At 42.4% G+C, this 19,321-nt stretch overlaps 1 non-coding gene across 1 annotated transcript; it reads right to left on the bottom strand.

Moving 5' to 3' along the window:
* Positions 1 to 2,385: 2,385 nt before the first annotated feature.
* MIR548C (microRNA mir-548c) lies at positions 2,386 to 2,480 on the bottom strand. Its single transcript, NR_032599.1, has one exon. It is a non-coding gene; the product is annotated as a microRNA mir-548c (primary transcript).
* Positions 2,481 to 19,321: the final 16,841 nt, after the last annotated feature.

Here is a 19,321-nt window from a genome sequence, read left to right as displayed (position 1 = left end):
CTAACCACTAACCACTGTTCCTTTCTTTCCTGGTCATTTTATGCAGCCTCCCTTATGATATATTAAATTCTTATAAACGCAGAGCTATCTCAACCCAGTGCTACATATGCATTTAGTGTCCGCTTTGGAATATGCTCTCTTACAGGACAGTGCTGGCTTTCTTCTTCATCTTTTTGCTTTCTAGAATATTCTTTGATATTTAACATATTCCTTCTTTTAAATGAAATTTGAAATCACATCATCAACTTTAAAGCATCATGTTGGGATTTGGAGGTATTGCTTTAAACCTGAGAAATTATTTCTTGTGCTACCTGCGATAAAGTAACAACTGATGACAGGAATATTTTAGCAATGGATATTGTGAACCAAGCTGGGCTACATGAATTTTCGATCAGAACAGCCTGAGGCAGATATGAATGGAGAGGCCAATATACATCATAGCCAATGAGAGGATTGCAGATCCCTATCAGAGAGAAATGTCAAGAATCAGGTCCAAGGGGGTGAGTCAAGCCTTGAAAGGTACAAAAAATATTAAGACATTTAAAACCAAGGAGCAAGAATAGACCAGAAAACAGGTGCTACGTGACCATCGGTGCATAAGCAAACCCTTGGTTCTTCCTCCTGGAACTTTTCTACAATTCCATTGACTTTCCCTTCATCTTAGCAGTACTGTCCTGTGCCTGGTTATCATTTTAGTAAACTGGAAATAAGCTTTTCTGATCCATTGTAAACTGTCCTCATGAATGAAGTTCAAGCATCTCTGAGCTTTCTTCAGTCTTCAATGTGATCTCAGTGTTTGATGAATTCTGTAAAAATCTTCAGCCAATTGAGAGTGCCTCTCTCCTTGCAGCTGCCTCATTCTGTATTTTTTAATAGGTTGAAGAAACATTTGCTTTGTAATATTCTGTAATATTTTGTTTCAAAATGTGTACTCTCGGAATCAGCTGTAAATCATAATATATACCTTTAATAATTTTCCAACTTCAAAATTGCTTTTTTAAAACAACAAAAAAGACATGATGCTCTCTTAACTCTAAACACTGTTTTCTAAGACTAAAATATTTTCAACAAAAAAATTTCAGGTATATTCTATTTTCTTCAGTCAAGATCAAGATAGCAGAGAATAGCCAGATAAGTTCCCCATAAATCTGTGTTTACTCAAACACTGCTATGAGTTCAAACACGTTTTATTTATGAATGGTTTTTGAAATTCTCCAGAGCTTTTTATTTCTATTAGAAACTCTTTTTTTTTTTTTTTTTTTTTTTTTGAGACGGAGTCTCGCTCTGTCGCCCGGGCTGGAGTGCAGTGGCCGGACCTCAGCTCACTGCAAGCTCCGCCTCCCGGGTTCCCGCCATTCTCCTGCCTCAGCCTCCCGAGTAGCTGGGACCACAGGCGCCTGCCACCTCGCCCGGCTAGTTTTTTTGTATTTTTAGTAGAGACGGGGTTTCACCGTGTTAGCCAGGATGGTCTCGATCTCCTGACCTCGTGATCCGCCCGTCTCGGCCTCCCAAAGTGCTGGGATTACAGGCTTGAGCCACCGCGCCCGGCCTAGAAACTCTTTTTACAAATGACATCTCTATGAGTAAATATTTAAAAGAACAAGTGTCATAAAGAACTGAATGTTGCATCCATTATCTGTACTCCAATGTTAGATCTCAAGACCAAGACTCTTTGAAACTTCAATGTTATCTGCAGAATTCCGGTTTAAAAGTGCTTTCATGTTCTTAATTTTTTATGAGTATTTTTAGTAGACATTATATTTTACCTATCTATCACATTCCTTTGGAGGAACTTCTTCCCCTAGTTTTAGCCATGAGATCCAATGGTAGCAGCCATCATTTATGTCATCCCACATTCTTGGCCACATCGCTGTTCAAGAGGAGAGACCTTGAATCAACAGAAGATACGTGGAATTCCAAGGCACTTGAAAAAGCCTCGTGTAACAGACACTCTTGGTTCTTTGTGCCACTCCGCTGGGATACCCTTTTCTGCATGCCTGTGCTCTTGGCCCTGTGTGCTTTGTGTCTAAGAGCTCACATCTGTGACTCTTTTCTGAGGTCTATCCTAGGCTACCAGAGATGCTTTGCCTTTATACGTTGCCTGCAAGCAAGTGCAAAGAGTCAGAAGCACTTGAAATTCATGCTCCCTGGGTGGCCTTTAGCCAATGCCTGACAGCTTTGGCAGTTTAAAGCCCAGGAAACTTGTCTGGTGTCTGGATAACTCAGATCATCATTTATACACTAGAACGACCTTGCAGGATAAGGCTAAGACTGGAATTTTCCTGAAATCGTACCCTTGCTTGGCTTCTTCCCCATTCCCTGTCCTATTCCCTGTACTTCCCCCAGCCCCCTATCTCCCATTTCCATTCTCTTAGAGCACTTTCATTATATTAGTTTGGTGCAGAAGTAATTGCCGGTTTTGTCACTACTTTTAATGACAAAAAACCCCAATTACTTTTGCATCAACCTAATACATCACACTCGCACACACAGCCCCATGGCAGGGTCTGCTTCTAGGGAATCTGACCTGAGCAGCATGGACTCAGGCTGGGCCAGTGAGTAAGTCTTTCCCTGAGAGGTTCATACTTGGAGCTGGGAGGTAGCAAGCTTATCGGGATGTGGGTCTGAAGCTACCGGTGGCTTGAGAGAATGAAGCTGACCCACAGAAGAAGCAGAAACAACCCTGATGCTATTGTAGCCTCTGCCTCCAGCTGCCTTTGAGGCTATCCCCACTCCTACCTTCTGAAGATGTGGTTGAGATAGTTAAGTTAGGTTCCTGTCATTTGCATCCAAGAAAACCATCACTAAAGGGGTCAAGACTAAAGAGTTCTCAAATCCTAAAGACCCTTTTCATGGAGAAAAGCACAGTTCTACATAACTTTATATGCAATCGCAGGGGTACACAGTCCCATTCCTGGATTCTTTATAGTTCAGTTCAACTGTATTAGTATCTTACATACACGTACGATTTTATGAGCATTAAAAACTTATGGGCTGCCCATGACTTCCTGACAACAGAGTTTGCCTTGCTAATCTCTTAGCCATTTTTGAGAAAAACAGTAACCAGGACTTCTGTTTTGGGTTTTTTGCCCAGTAAACACAGTCATCATCACAGAAATCACAACTGATCAAGTCAATACATAAGGAAGCTAAAAAAAAAGTATGTGCAAGCAGAGTACATATTCAAAATGGTGCAAATGGCCAAATAACCAGGCGTGATGGCTCACACCTGTAATCCCAGCACTTTGGGAGGCCGAGGCAGGCGGATCACTTGAGGTCAGGAGTTTGGGACCAGCCTGCCCAACATGGTGAAACCCTGTCTCTACTAAAAATACAAAATTTAGCTGGGTATGATGGCACACGCCTGTCATCCCAGCTATTCAGGAGGCTGAGGCAGGAGAATTGCTTGAACCCGGGAGATGGAGGTTGCAGTGAGCAGAGATGGTGCCACTGCACTCCAGCCTGGGGGACAGAGCAAAAAATCTAAAAACAACAACAACAACAACAACAACAACAACAACAACAACAACAAGCAAATATTCACATGAAGAGAAAATTTATGAAGACAAGGAGGCAGGAGAGATGTATCAGTGGACCATTGGACTATCATCTCACATTCTTTTTTAAAATTATTTTTTGTAGAGACGGGGTCTCACTGTGTTTACCAGGCTGGTCATGATCTCCTGGCCTCAAACAAACCTCCCACCTCAGCCTCCCAGAATGCTGGGATTACAAGCATGAGCCACTGTGCCTGGCCTATCATCTCATACCGAGTGAGCAACATGGAAGTGTCTGTAGTACATCTTTGACTGGGAAAAAATATTTACACTATTTTAAGATCAATAGAACTATGACTTATATCCCACAATTCCCCTTGAGTTTATGCATTTTGTCATTTTTTCACGTGTCCAAGTGAAAAAAAACCAATTCTCTTAGCACAGTTGGGAGAGCTCCTGTCTTCTCCCTGCCCTGCCCCTTTCAGTACCCTGACCCCACCCCCCACACAGTACATTATGTCGGAAAGATTAAGTGGCTTAGCACCACCAGGCCCAAAATGACAGATTCATGTTCAGTGCCTGCATTTCTTTTTTCCTTCCTTTCTATTTTTAGAGATGGGGTCTTGCTTTTTGCCCGGGCTGGAGTACAGTGGCACAATCATAGCTCACTACCACCTGGAACTCCTGCGCTCAAGCGGTCCTCCTGCTTTGGCCTCCCGAAGTGCTGGGATTACAGGCTTGAGCCGCTGCACCCGGCCCCACATTTCTTTTTTGAGTGCTAATTCACTACTCACACGCGCCTCATATTGTTTTCCTGAACCTTCTGAAGCTCCCCTTTTATCATCAAGAAACTCCCATGGTGCCAAGCATGGCAGCTCATACCTGTAATTCCAGCACTCTGGGAGGCTGAGGCAGGAGAATCTCTTGAGGGCAGGAGTTTGAGACCAGCCTGGGTAACATAGTAAGAGCCTGTCTCTACAAAAAATAAAAAAAAATGGCTGGGTGAGGCAGCACGTGCCTATCATCCCAGCTACTCCAGAGGCTGAGATTGGAGGATCGCTTGAGTCCAGGAGTTTGAGCCTGCAGTGAGCCATGATTGCACCACTGCACTCCAGCCTGGGCAACAGAGTAAGACCCTGTCTCAAAACAAAACAAAACAAAACCAACCATGGGTTTGGGCTTCAGACCAGCCTGAAGTTAAGCCTGCTCGCGGTGCTCTTGGGACGTTTGCCTTCATCTCGCTGCATCTAGAGCAAACAGGAAGGTGTTAGGAGAGGCAGGAAGGCAGGGTTCCATCAGCATCAGGCAGGAGGGGACAAAGGAGTTTTTCGTGCCTGGCAGAATCCTCACTCTAAGATGGGAGGAACATACAGTCACAGCTATATATCCCTTTGGGAGACTTTTTGGGAACTAGGAATATCTACCTCCATCTGACTGTGTTATTTTCTGCTTTATGAAAAGCAGAGATATGTGCTTTTCATGTAGCTTTATAAATGTAATCTTCTATCCTGTGACAGAAAAAGAAAAAGGGAGAAAGAAAGAAAGAAGGAAGGAAAGAAGAAAAGGAAGGAAGGAAGGGAGGGAGGGAGGAGGGAGGGAGGGGAACTTGACATTTGATAGCTGTGTTTGTGAGCATCTTTCTGGTCATCCTATCATCTTCTCATTTTGACAGGCACATGTCAAACTTCAGTGCTGCTTGGATCTCTTTCCCTTCACTGAGACTTGATTTTATCTGGTGACAGTTTTCCTTTTAACCAGTTATCAGGAGTAGGTGGCTTATATTCCCTTTCCCCTTTATACTTCACATCTTGAAACTTCATAGCCACACATGTTGCTACATGACGTATCACCACAAACTTAGCCACTTAAAACAACCCTCCTTTATGAGCTCACAGGGATGTGGTCCACAGGCTAGGAGGAGAGGGCTGGGTCCTTAGGGTCTCACAGGCGGAAATGGAGGCAGATGCTGGATGGAGTGCTTATCTGGACGTCCTGGGGAAGAAGAATCAGCTTTCAAGCTCCTTCAGGCTGTTGACAGAATTCAGATCCTGTGGTTGGTGAGGACAGAGGACCCCCTTCCTTACTGGCTGTCAGGTGGGAGTTTCTCAGCTCTAGGGGCTTCTCTCTGTTCCTTGCATGAGGACCCCTATATCCTCAAAGCCAGTAATAGGCGTGAATCCCCTCACGCTTTGAATTGCTCTGACTTCGTCTTCTGCTACTTTCTAGAGAAAATTCTCTGCTTTAAAGGGCTTGCCTGCTGGGCTAGGCCCACCAGTATGATCTCCATGCAGGGTGGCTGACTCGAGAGTTTACTGACAACTGCAAAACTCTTTCGTAGCTGTGCCGAGCTTAGTATTTGCATAAGTAGGGCACAGGACTCTGCGTGAAGTGGTCATCTTTAGAATTCTGCCCACCACAGCTACCAACCTGGAAGCACTTTAGTCCCCTCTGAGGGTCCCGGATGAGTGTGGAGGTCTCCATGTTCCAGAGCTAGTAAGAGTATGTTCTTCCAGGGTGGCTTCCGCTTCTGGTGTTACTTGCTGCTTACGGCTTGGATTTTGTCTGCTAGGCCTCTCTGTCACCTTATTCTTTGTCTTCTTTGGGTGGGAGGTTTAGAGATTCCTCCTACATTTTTGTGAGGCTAAAAATTCTTTTTAAAAGTATGTTTGTTGAAATGTATACAGGAGCTAGTTATATTGGACTAGGAGGGCATTTTGGAGTATGTAATCCTGTATAATAATAGATTCTGGCCGGGCGCGGTGGCTCAAGCCTGTAATCCCAGCATTTTGGGAGGCCGAGGCGGGTGGATCACGAGGTCAGGAGATCGAGACCATCCTGGCTAACATGGTGAAACCCCGTCTCTACTAAAAATACAAAAAAACTAGCCAGCGTGGTGGCGGGCGCCTGTAGTCCCAGCTACTCCGGAGGCTGAGGCGGGAGAATGGCGTGAACCCGGGAGGCGGAGCTTGCAGTGAGCCGAGATCGCGCCACTGCACTCCAGCCTGTACCACAGAGCAAGACTCCGTCTCAAAAAAAAAAAAAAAAAAAATAGATTCAATGTCCACAGATTCTTTATTAATCAAATGAATCTCTCTCTGCGTGTGTGTGTGTGTGTGTGTGTGTGTGTGTTTATTTACATGGCATGGCTACTGAACAATCAGAATGGACACCAACTATGAGTGACCCATGCAGCTGAATAACAGCCCTGCTCTGCTCCCGTGTCTAGGAGGCACTGTATTAAGTGCTATGGGAGACAGCAAGATGAATACAAAAAAAAAAAGATCTGACATAAAAATCTTGTGAGAGGCTAGACATGGTGGCTCATTCCTATAATCCCAGCACTTTGGGAGGCTGGGGTAGGAGGATCACTTGATGCCAGGAGTTTCAGGCTGCACTGAGCCCTGATCACACCACTGCACTCTAGCCTGGATGACAGAGTGAGACCCTGTCTCAAAAAAAAAAAATAAATAAATAAAAAATCTTGTGAGGAAGATGAAGTATGTGTATAAAGGGTAAAGAGAGATGAAAATACTCATAAATTGCTCTTTGAGGTGAGAGGGGAGAATGATTATTTCTAGCTCAGGAGTCCAGAAGATTCCATGGGCCTCCTGCTCATGAGGAGAAGCCTGCAGACTAGGCACTCAGGACTTACACATCTCAGCTAGGGAAAAGCTGTTTCTCAAGATTTCTCTAGAATATGCACACGAATGTACTGTATAATATAAAAGGCACTTTGATGTCCAATGCAGGGGTAACTCTATTTTCTGAGTTAGACCTAATTTTGAATATTTAAAAAATAAACCATGACATGATGATGTTACCAATTTCATGACATCAAGAGACTCAGAGACTAGCGAACAGATTATCTATTTCTATTTCATTCTCTATCCAAAGTAACATTATAGAATGTTCAGATGTTATCTTACTGGCCTTCCATCTGCTCACAAGATTTCCTTGTTTCAGGTTTCTCGTCTTTTGATGAGCAATCTTGAAACTGGATTCTGTTTCAACAACTGCACATATGCTTTAAAGGGGAAGATGTGCTGACCCTCCTGGTGGCACCGTTCAGGGTGCAGAGGATTGCTGTGGTGCTTGCTTTGATGGATTATTTGCAAAAATGGCTGCAATTATTCAGCTCCCTCTGCAGTGGTGGAGTCTGTGTCCGCTCCGCTTGACTCTCAGCTGATCCTGTGGCCTGCTTAGACCAAGAGACTGCAAAAGAAGTGACTGTCTGTGCTGAGCCCTCATCTCTAGAGACAATGCACGCTTCCACCTGCCCCTTTCAAACTCTGCTGAGCCGCCTTGCGAACAGCCCAGGCTCCTCATCCAGCCCAATCCAGAGGCAGAGCAGATAGCAATTGTTTGAGGGAAGGTATCTGAGGTCAGCAGAACTGGAGATTCATCAGAAGGAATTCATGGCTGTTATTTTAAGACACTAAGTTTTGGGTTGCTTTGCTAATATGATCATAGTTCCATTTCTCTTTGGAGGCAGGTCAAATGGTTAAGTCCCACCTTGTTCTTAGAAGCAACATTAAACAGTAGTCTGGAGCAAAGGTTTCTCACAGAAACTTCACAAGCATGACAGACTCCATATGTTTCAATAACAGGGAAAGTATCTTTCTGTGAAAGGCACACTCAGATTTTGTGTAATTTACTGAAGAACTCTAGCTAAAAGCCACAATATTTTATTCCCATCTTTTTTCTGAGAGTGGAAAAAACCCATTAAATGTGTGATACATTTTAGGGGCTTCAGACTTAAAGGAGAATTTAATTGAGGGTCTTCAGGACCTCTGACCTTTCAAAATGCTCTAGTGGTGCTATTCACACCAAAATTGGTCAAATTTTGGTGGTCGTGTCTGAAACATTTGGATAACAAAAAAGTCTTTTTATGTTAAAAATTATTTCCCAGGAGGCGGAGCTTGCAGTGAGCCAAGATCGCGCCACTGCACTCCAGCCTGGGCGACAGAGCTAGACTCCGTCTCAAAAAAAAAAAAACCAAAAAAAAAAAACCCCCAAAAATTATTTTACTTGATTTCTTTTCTTAAGTAATATTTGCAGCATACTTTATCTTTTACAGAACATTTAAACCTTATAAATTTAAGATGTAGGTATTATCCCCCAAGCCCTCCCCCACAAAACACATATGATACGTGAACAAAACTGAGGCTCAGAGAGATGAAGTCACTTCTCCTAATGGAAGAGGTAGGGCATGTTCTTATTACCATCTGACACCAAAACTCATCCTTTTCCCACATGTTAACAAATGATCAGTGGTTTGGCATCGGATAGTGTAGTTCCTTTAAGGCCTTCAAAATGTTAACCATTTCTCTTCTTGCACAACATCTTTTTTTTTTTTTTTTTTTTTTTTTTTTGAGATGGAGTTTCACTCTTGTTGCCTAGGCTGGAGTGTGGTGGTGCGATCTCAGCTCACTGCAACCTCCACCACACTGGTTCAAGTGATTCTCCTGCCTCAGCCTCCTGAGTAGTTGGGATTATAGGCACGCACCACCACACCCGACTAATTTTGCATTTTCAGTAGAGATGGGGTTTCACCATGTTGTCCAGGCTAGTCTCAAACTCCTGACCTCAGGTGATCCGCCTGCCTTGGCCTCCCAAAGTGCTGGGATTACAGGCATGAGCCATCACACCTGTCTAACATCTGTCTTTAATTTGGAAATATGGAGTATAATTTGGAAAATACGGAGTAAAGAAATCATTAACTTATAACTACAAGCCATTTAATTTTTTAAAAAGATCGAGTCCAGTTGCTCACACCTGTAATCACAGCACTTTGGGAGGCGGAGGCAAATGGATCACTTAAGACCAGGAGTTCGAGATCAGCCTGGCCAACATGGCGAAACCCTGTCTCTCCAAAAAATACAAAAATTAGCCCAGTGTGGTGGCGCGTGCCGGCAGTCCCAGCTATTCAGGAAGCTGAGGTAGGAGGACAGCTTGAGCTTGGGAGGCAGAGGTTGCAGTGAGCCATGATAGTGCCACTATGCTCCAGCCTGGTCAACAGAGCCAGCCCATGTCTCCAAAAAAAAAAAAAAAAAAAAAACACAAACACACACGCACACACACACACACACACAAAAACCCACAAAAAATCCCATAACATCTCTCTAGTCTTACTTGTATGCTCAGCTTTCAAATGTTTATAACGTACCACTAACCTTACCACTGCATGGCATTCACCCTTCCTGTCAACATTTTATTATGAATATTTTAGAAGTCCAGAAAAGTCAAAAGATTTTTCTTTTTTTTGACAGAGTCTTGCTCTGTCACCCAGGCTGGAGTGCAGTGGTGAGATCCTGGCTCAATTGCAACCTCCACCCCCCAGGTTCAAGTGATTCTCCTGCCTCAGCCTCCGGAGTAGCTGGGGCTACAGGTGCACACCACCACACCCGGCTAATTTTTATATTTTCAGCAGAGACGGGGTTTTGCCATTGTTGGCCAGGCTGGTCTTGAACTCCTGACCTCAAGTGATCTGCCCGCCTCGGCCTCTCAAAGTGCTGGGATTACAAGCATGAGCCACCACTCCCAGTCAAAAGATTTTTAAAGAAAACACCCATACACTTAGGCCTAGATCTGCAATTGACATCTTCCACTACTTGCTGTAGCATAGCATCCATCCATCTAGCCATCCCTATCCACCAACCTATCTGTATTCACCCTTAATTGGATAGGTAGGTAGCCCAGGACAAAAGACTGTTAAGAATATTGCTTTGTGAGCAAAGGTTTGTCACTTCACCTTGGCACCAGGTTCTGAAGACAAAACCACCAATGATCTGTAAGTCAACTTCAAAGGAAGGACACCAATAAAAGTGCCAACTGCAATCAGTTTCAAAATGACTTACATAGTCTGAATGGTGGCATTGCCTGCCTGCTCATAGGAGGGGTTGGCAAGAATGCAACTCTTCCCTCCTCCCTGCTGGCCCAGAGAGTGTTCCTTCATTGAAGCTCTAATTCTGAGTCATATTTTGGGTCTGTCTTTATTTTCTTTCTTTCTTTCTTTCTTTTTAAACACCTGGGACTTCCCTCTCTATAGTGATACAAACAAAGATAAAAGATAAGGAAAGGAAATCATGGACTAGCGGGCTGCAGAAGTGTAGAAGATTATCCCACGGCTCTGCCAAAGGGACTAGATATCTGGGATAGAGGGTGAAATCCTCTGAGTAGAGAAAACTAAAAACCACATATAGTGATGGAGAGAAGAGGTAAGGCAACTCCAGAAGAATGATTCAGCTATTATAGAAGTGAGGAGGAGGAGCAGTCAGCATGTGCTACAGAGCTGGAGTTCTGGCGGAGATCTGGAAGTGGGGCCCTGGAAATACTCCGCGACTGTTTTCAACTAGAATAGGGCCCACATAGCCTTATAATTGATTTTATGTCCCAAGCACGTGCTACTTCATGTCCCAGATTACTCTCTTAAATAAGAATTGAACCAAAGGGACCCCATAATCAGTATTATAAATAGATTTGAGACTTGTGACTTAGGGAGCTCCACAAATTTCAATATATACTGGTTGTTTTTGTAGATGCAGTGGGGTGAGCTCTCTGGCTGCCTGATTATGGTTGCTGGGAGCTTCTCCAGTGAGTGTAGTCCTGCAACTCCTCCTCCCACTGCTAAAACCACCACCACCCTGCTTGGAGATAAGAAGATGTTTAAAAAATGTTAATACCTACCAAGAGAACATTCAGAGGAAAACAACTAGAGGAATGGGAAGAGGATGGAAGGAGGGAATTGTGGAGAAACTTAGTCAATTGTCTTGCAGTAGTCAGTCAGGAAAAATTCTGCTCCACCAAAATCTGTTATTGATGTAGTACTTTATTCATGGATTTCCCTGTGGACACTATTACTGGGACTTTAGCTTGAAAAAAAAAAAAAAAAAAAAAAAAAAAAAAAAAAAAAAAAAAGAAGGCCTCTGGTACTAGTTTGTAAAAAAAAGAAAAAAGAAAAAAAAATTTGGCTGGGTGCGGTGGCTCATGCCTGTAATCCCAGCACTTTGGGAGGGCGAGGTGGGCGGATCACCTGAGGTCAGGAGTTCAAGACCAGCCTGGCCAGCATGGTGAAACCCCATCTCTACTAAAAATAAAAAATTAGCTGGGTGTGTTGGCATGTGCCTGTAGTCCCAGCTACTCGGGAGGTTGAGGCAGGAGAATCACTTGAACCCGAGAGGCAGAGGTTGCAGTGAGCCAAGATCATGCCACTGCACTCCAGACTGGGCAACAGAGTGAGACTCTGTCTCAAGAAAAAAAAAAAAAATTCAAAAATTAAGCCCAGATCAAAAACAATCCTGTCACCCTATTGGTTATGAAGATAATATGAGGCTGTAACCATTTTGAGAGACAGAGGGTGCTCTTAGTGGGCATGTAGACCTGTGTGGGCAGAGGCAACAGCAACTGAGCCATGGAAATGAAGACTAAAAGGGAAATTGTGCCATCAGAATCACCGCAGCATCCCAGCTAACCAACCTACTAGCTCAAGGCCTGAGTATTGTTGCTGCCGAAACCCTTTTTGTTTCTCCCACACTTCTCTTTGTGTCCTTACAGAAAGGCCCCGTTAGCTGAGACCACCTGAGTCTGAATGTGTCTCGGGTCTTTGCAATCTTAAGTAGCTCAAATAACTGGAAGTGGAGACCTCTAATTCTAAGGTGGGCTAGTACTCTGGACACGGTGTGTGTGTGAGGGGGGCAAAGGAAAGAGCTATATAATCTTCACTCACACCTCCACAGCCTTCCTCCTGGGAATTATGAGGACTGTAGCTATATTAGAGGCAATCTAATTTCATAGTTGATTAAATAGGCCTATGTTTATAGCCAGTGGCAATAAGAACAAAGTAGGAACCTAAATCTGACTCCTGATGAAGCTCACTTTTTACTCTTCTTTTTATCTATCAAGCAGTGCACAAGCTCTCTCTCTCTCTCTCTTCCTGCCCCCACACAACTCATCAATCTTTCCAAGTGAGCATTCTCTCCCTGTTTTCCAGCTGACCTAGTGATGACAGACCTTGGCAAAATGCTATTTAAAAGAGGGATTTTCAGAAGGCTAGGAAGCCCTGGGCTCAGTGATTTCTATGGGCCACTACAGTATTCCATGCTTCCCTTTTGTAGGATTCATACCCACTCTTGAGGTCATGTATTTCTCTCTTGAGTGTATGCTCCATGAGGACAGATACTGTTTGTCTTGTTCACTGCTATATCCCAGCATCTAACACAGACGAAGTACCAGCATAGAATCTGCCAGAATTTCATTATCTGTTCAACAAACACATACAAAGGACTTACTATAAGCTAGACACTGGGCCCATGGAAGATGGTAATGGTACAGTGGTTCTCAAACTGTGGGTCTTGGACCAATGGTATCAACGTCACCTGGGAATTTGTTAGAATTACAAATGCTCAGGCCTCATCCCAGACCAACAGAATCAGAAACTGAGGCGTTGGCACCAAAAATCTGTGTTTTCACAAGCCCACCAGCTGATTGGATGCATGCTGACGTTTGAGAACCACTATGCAGGATTGCCCCAATTATTTATTACAATTGTCCACATTCTCTCCTCCAGTTGGAAGGAGTCTAGAGCACCCAGCACATGGGTATTGCCAAAAGCTCTTAGTTCCATAGTTCTTAAGCCCTGTTGCACTTCAGAATCACCTGGGATGCTTTCCAAAATTACCAGGGGCTGGGTTTCTCCCCTTGAGATTCTGCTTCAATTGGTCCTGGGTGTGGCCTGGGCATTAATTTTTTTTTTTAAGTTCTTCAGGTGATTCTAATACACAGCTAAGATTAAGAATAACAGGTAGCTGGAAGACAAAGGGAATGGGAAATTGAAACCGAACACACTGAAGGAAGCCAAAGTATTAGGTTGAGGCACATGGAGTTGACCACATATTGTAGGTCAAATCAGTCAAATATTGGCAATTTAACCTACTAGATGTTCTCAACTCCCAAAGAGAAGCAGTCATGGTGTGTAGCCAACAAAAGAACCTAGGTAACAGTCTGATGTCAGAAATGGTAAAAGATGAAAAAGAATATGTTAAAGACATATGGTTATTAAAAAAGCAAATTTGAAACAAGCCTGTTTCTTAGTACATCTGGGAGTATCCAAGAAAATATTACTCTGCCAGTAACTTTATATATATGTTATATATTGTTTATGTGTAAACATATAAGCTGTATATGTAATACATATTTGTTTTGAATTCTGTCTTGCTTGCAGAGGAGGTGCTCAATAAATATTTGTTGAATAAATAAATGAGTTATAGGCTCTTGACAAATAATCTCTTACCTGTTGTTTTCTTTAACTTGTATATTTATGCCCCTTATTTGCTGATTCATTGTCATTTAGTGAAATTTCCTGATGGAGTGGCATTCATTCCTATTTTCAGTCACGGTATTTAACCAGAATACATGTTCCTAATGTCTTTCATTTTGGAATATTTGAAATGGGGAAGGAAATAAATCTGGGATGTTCAAAGTAAGGCCAAACTGGCGAGTACCCTAACCAACGACCACTTTCCAGAGGGCTTCAGGTCATACACTGGGCACTGAGCGCCTTGACTCGGAAACTGACTGAGGAAGGGAAGGGAGTTGTCTGTCCATCATTAGCTATTTAGGACCATTAAAGAATAGGTGGATGGATATGTATTCTTTAGAAAAGTGACCAAATGAAAACAAATCCTGAGTCTCTCTATCATCTGCCCCCAAGCACAGGTGAAGGGTGATTTGTTAACTTAAAAGTTCATTTCAGAGGATGTTTTCTAGCAGGAAAACCTCACAATTATATCCTTGGTATTCCAATGTCTCTGGGCTACTAAAGCTTTCTTTCAATTTTGTCTTTGATCTGAGGTTCTCCCTGGGCTTTGTAACTATATACAGGATTAAATACTTGCCCCATTTAAATAGAAATCCCAAAGCACAGAGGAGTAAAGTGACTTGAAGTAAGGGTTTTTGGCAAGTTGATTAGAGACTGGTTTAGAACCAAGGATTTCTGAATGAAAAGTGTTTTTTTGTTTGTGTGTGTGTTTTTTTGGTCTTGTTTTGTTTATGTGCTTAACTTCTTGAGATATAAATTCCCTTATGACAGATCATATGCAACTGAACCATATTTCTAAAGAGGTTTAGATATATACAAAATTATGTTTCCCCATATATTATAAAAATCAAACAAAAGATGGATCAGAGGCCAAGGTTAGCCTTTATTAATACCAACATCTGGAACATAATAATTCTCTGGATTTAAGAAAATCTACTTATAGTTAGGGTCTTAATATTTTTCTAATACTCTATAGACAAATGGGCATTTTAATTAAAAATGACGGGCCCCACAGGAATTGAAAGCTCTTGGGGAGTGTTTAGATAGAAAACACAGGGTTGGGGGGAGTAAGGCAGGCTGTTGTAGTGTGGTCCTCTCAGACCACCTGCATTAGAATCAGCTGCAAGCTTGTTAAACACTACTAGGTCTACACCTGACTCATAAATCAGACTCCCCGAGGGTGAGGTCAAGAATCTCCATTTTAAACAAATTTCCAATGTGTTTCTGAGAATCATTGACTCTACAAATGCATTCTTGATTAAAAAGTAAAAGAAAGTATAAAATTAAGCTAAGAACACCTTCAAGAACAAATATTGGCAGAATTTCTTAATGACCAAAATATCAAAATATAATCAAGGATTATTCCATATGAAAAATTCAATAGAAGATTTGGCTTTTGAAAATGATGAGGAAAGTTTTAGATAAATTATTGGTTGATAATATCTGCTCTTAAAAGAGAAAAGTGTGTTAAGTAATCAGTTCTTCCTGAACTAATTAGTTCTATAATTATGGACTATAAAAGGTGAAAACAGCCCTTATGAACTTTGGATCAAAAGATATGTTTTCAATAAGATTTTTCTGGGATTAAAGCACATTCTTTGGAAATTAAGAAGCAGTAGGAAATGCACTATGTACAATCCAATTAACTGAGTATAAGATTCAGGCTCTGCCAGCATTTGGCCCTGCTAACCTAAGGTTTAATTTTATACTGTGTATGAAAGAGGGATTTGAACAAAATCATTTATATGAATCAGATATACGTGAGTAATTTTATATCCCTGCCGAAACCATTCAATAACTCCCCATATCTCTATGGACAAAGTTCAAGCTCTATTTACAGAGCTTTTCTCTCTGGCCTCATATCTTTTTTTTTTTTCCTCCAGGTTTCTCTTTCAGTTTCTCAAAACTCACCTCTCAGCCACCACCTTTCTTCTTTTCTCGCTCCCTCTTTCTTCTTCCCTAGCATATTGTGAGCACTTCATAAATATTGTGTCATTACTAATGATATCATTACAGGTAATAGAGAAAGCAGATACACTTAAGATACAATTTTGCAGGTAGAATATTCAGGTCTTTCTGACCACTTGAGTGTAAGGAGGCTATTAAGGTAAAGAGAGAAACCAAGGATGACAAATATTTGGCTTGAGGAATGAAGAAATTAAGATATAAGGGCCAATTACTGCTAATGAGAAAAAAGCATTTAAGCTATTATGAGTTTTGTTTTGTTCATACTTAATCTAAGATGCTTATTTGGGGAAGATGTTAACATGGAATAGGCTGCAGGAGTCTTGAATTTCAGAGTGGGCTCAAGGGTGAAGAGATGGTATTTAAAACCACAGCACTGATAAAATCCTTTAGGAAGAATGATGGAGAGAGAAGGAAGAAAGGACCACTTGAGGCCCAAAGTGAGGAGGAGCAGCAAACAGAGGGAACCAGTGAGAAGCAGGAAAACCAGGGGAGTCATGCCTGAAGCCAAGAGAGAAAAATGGTTCGAGAAAGAGGGGGTGTCAACTCTGTTGACTGCTGCCAATAAGTGAAGTAAAATGAGGCCGAAGAAGTGACTACAGGATTTGGCAAAATGCAGCCCACTGGTGACACTGAAGAGGCAGGCAAGGCAGAGTGGGGGCAATGAAAGTTCATGTGGAGTGGGCAGCAGGGAGGCAACCTGGGGACGTGGGGACCTGCCATACAGAAAAGCAGTTTTGCTGAGGAGCAGATCAATGGGGGTGATATGATGGGGCATATAAGGGGATATTGTCCACTTGAGTCCAGGAGTTTGAGACCAGCCTAGGCAACATGGTGAAACCTTATCTCTACAGAAAATACAAAAATTAGTGGGGCTTAGGGGCGCATGCCATTGTCCCAGCTACTTGGGAAGCTGAGGTAGGAGAATCATATGAGCCCAGGAGGCTGAGGCTGCAGTGAGCCCTGATTGTGCCAATACTGATGAGCCTGGCATGACAAAGCATGACCCTGTCTCAAATAAAAAAAAACAACCAAAACTATACTGATAAGGGAATATTGTCTTTCCTGCTGGGAGCTGTAGACCATGTTAGTGTGATGGCATCATTGGGAGAGAGGAAGACAATGAAGATGTCGAGGAGAGAGAACGAGTATTCACAAGATGAAGCCCCTGAGGATACAGAGGAATGGCTTGCAGAGGCCAAATGGATGGGCTGTTTCATGATTGCGGCTGGACATGCTCACCCATGCTAACAAGAGACAGAGTAGGCATGCAGGTGTGGCTGTTGACGGCTTCTCTTTTCTCATTTGTGTATCAGTCAAAGTTGTCTGCTGGGACTGGGTAGAAATGGGATGGAGAGTTTGAGAGAAAGGGGTGTGAAACTGTTGTTTGGAGCATGGGAAAAAAAATATACTAACTAGATATACTCAGGTAGTAGAATTGCCTGAATGTTCACATACAATATATCATCATGAATTTAAAGATTAAGTTGTTATATTTGGGTGTTTTTATTCAGCAAGTTTAAGATGTCACATCTTACTCTACTGTCCCTTCCAACTCTTGCCTGACTTTATCTGTCAGTCCTGCCTAGGTGTCAGTTCTGTAGGAAACCTGTCTTGTTCCTCCACGTCTAGATCTGGTGCTCTCCTGTGGTCTCTGTTATCCCTATTCCGATTATATTGTAGTAACCTTTACTCATCTGTATCTCCCATCTGAACATAAGCTCACAGAGGGCAGGGACTTTGATCTATGTTGTTCTGAGCTCTAACCCCAACTTCTGACACAGCACCTGGCACAAAATAGAGCCTCGACATGTACTAGTTGAATTAAAGAAATATAGTCTAAAGACAAATATCAAACAACCTCTTTAATTTCCACATGAGCATCAAGATTATTTTCTTTTCATTTCTCCTCCTCCTCCTCCTCCTCTTCCTCCTCCTTCTCCTTCTTCTTCTTTTTCTTCTTCTTCAGATGGAGCATTCCTCTGTTGCCCACGCTGGAGTGCAGTGGCGTAATCTTGGCTCACTGCAACCTCCACCTCACAGGTTCAAGCGATTCTCATGCCTCAGCCTCCCGAGTAGCTGGGAGTTACAGGCATGCATCATCACGCCCCACTAATTTTTGTATTTTTAGTGGAGATGGGATTTTGCCATGTTGGCCAGCCAGGCTGGTCTCGAACGCCTGACCTCAGGTGATCCACCTGCCTTGGCTTCCCAAAGTGCTGGGATTACAGGCATGAGCCACTGCACCCGGCCAAGATTATTTTCACTGAATATTAATTAAAAAAAAAATTATTAACTGTGTATTACTAGAACACTAACAAGTTCCATAAGATTTACAATTTAGCTTCCTTTTACTATAGGGAGCAAAGTTACTATGTATAATTGTATATAAGTAAACTTTCCTTTTGAAATTTATTTGTTCTCAGAGATGGGGTCTCTCTATGTTGTCCAGGCTGGTCTCAACCTCCTGGGCTGAAGGGATCCTTCCACTTCAGCCTCCCAAGTCGCTAAACTTTATTTTTACAAAGAGGTTTGTATTTTAGCTGACTTCCTTTCCTTAACTCTACCCTCTAAAAATGGTGACTAAGGAAGAATTGATTTTTATAATAGCAATGGTTAAAAGGAGAAAAATAAGCCCCAAAGTTGTAAGTATTTTAAGTGGAGTGTAATAGATCTGCACATCACATTTTTTTTTGATTAGAAAGCAGCAAGCTTAAGGAAAAATATGCCCCCTACTTCCCACATACATATTTGTACAAGAAGGAGAAACATATTAACTAAAATATGTTAGAATGATTAGGAATATTTTGAGAAGATATAATTGAGTTTTAAAGTAAGTTTTTAACATAGAACAGTTTTAACACACAATCGGGGACATGGGTCTCGGAGGTATTCACTTCCCCATCGCTGGGTAACAGACATTTTTCCCTAATTGATCATAAGTCATCATGGTGACTTATCTAATCAACAGGCACTGCAACATTTAACAGAGATGCGAGAACGTATTTACTTGCAGAATCTTCACAACAGCTAACAACCTTGACTTGAGATGCAATTTTATCTCCAGTGTAATTAAAATATAAGTAAAACGAAGCTTTGAGAGATTAAGTAAAACATACAAAGTCACACGGCTGGTAAAGGGTAGGGTCTGAATTCAAATCAAGATTGGTGGCCGGGTGCGGTGGCTCACACCTGTAATCCCAGCACTTTGGGAGGCTGAGGTGGGAGGATTGGTTGAACCCAAGAATTTGAGAGCAGCCTGGGCAAGACGGCAAGACGCCATCTCTATTTAAAAAGAAAAAGAAAATACTGGTCCCGCTTCAAAACTGATTTTCTTTCAATAAAGCAAGGCAGTGAGCCCCTTATTGGAAGCCCTGATGATATCTAATGTCCCTTTCAGTTCTAATATTGTATAATTTCTAAAGAAAGAAGGAAATTTATCCCTGGGCATCTCTCTTATCTTGAATTTTCAGTCCCATCTAGAGGCCGGGGACACGTCAGTGTTCTCAGCGTCTCTCCTGTTCCCTGGATGGACATAGGCAGA

Source organism: Macaca mulatta, chromosome 4 (genome assembly GCF_049350105.2).
Source record: "Macaca mulatta isolate MMU2019108-1 chromosome 4, T2T-MMU8v2.0, whole genome shotgun sequence".
Taxonomy (NCBI): Eukaryota; Metazoa; Chordata; class Mammalia; order Primates; family Cercopithecidae; genus Macaca; species Macaca mulatta.
This window is presented reverse-complemented; position numbering and strand designations above follow the sequence as displayed.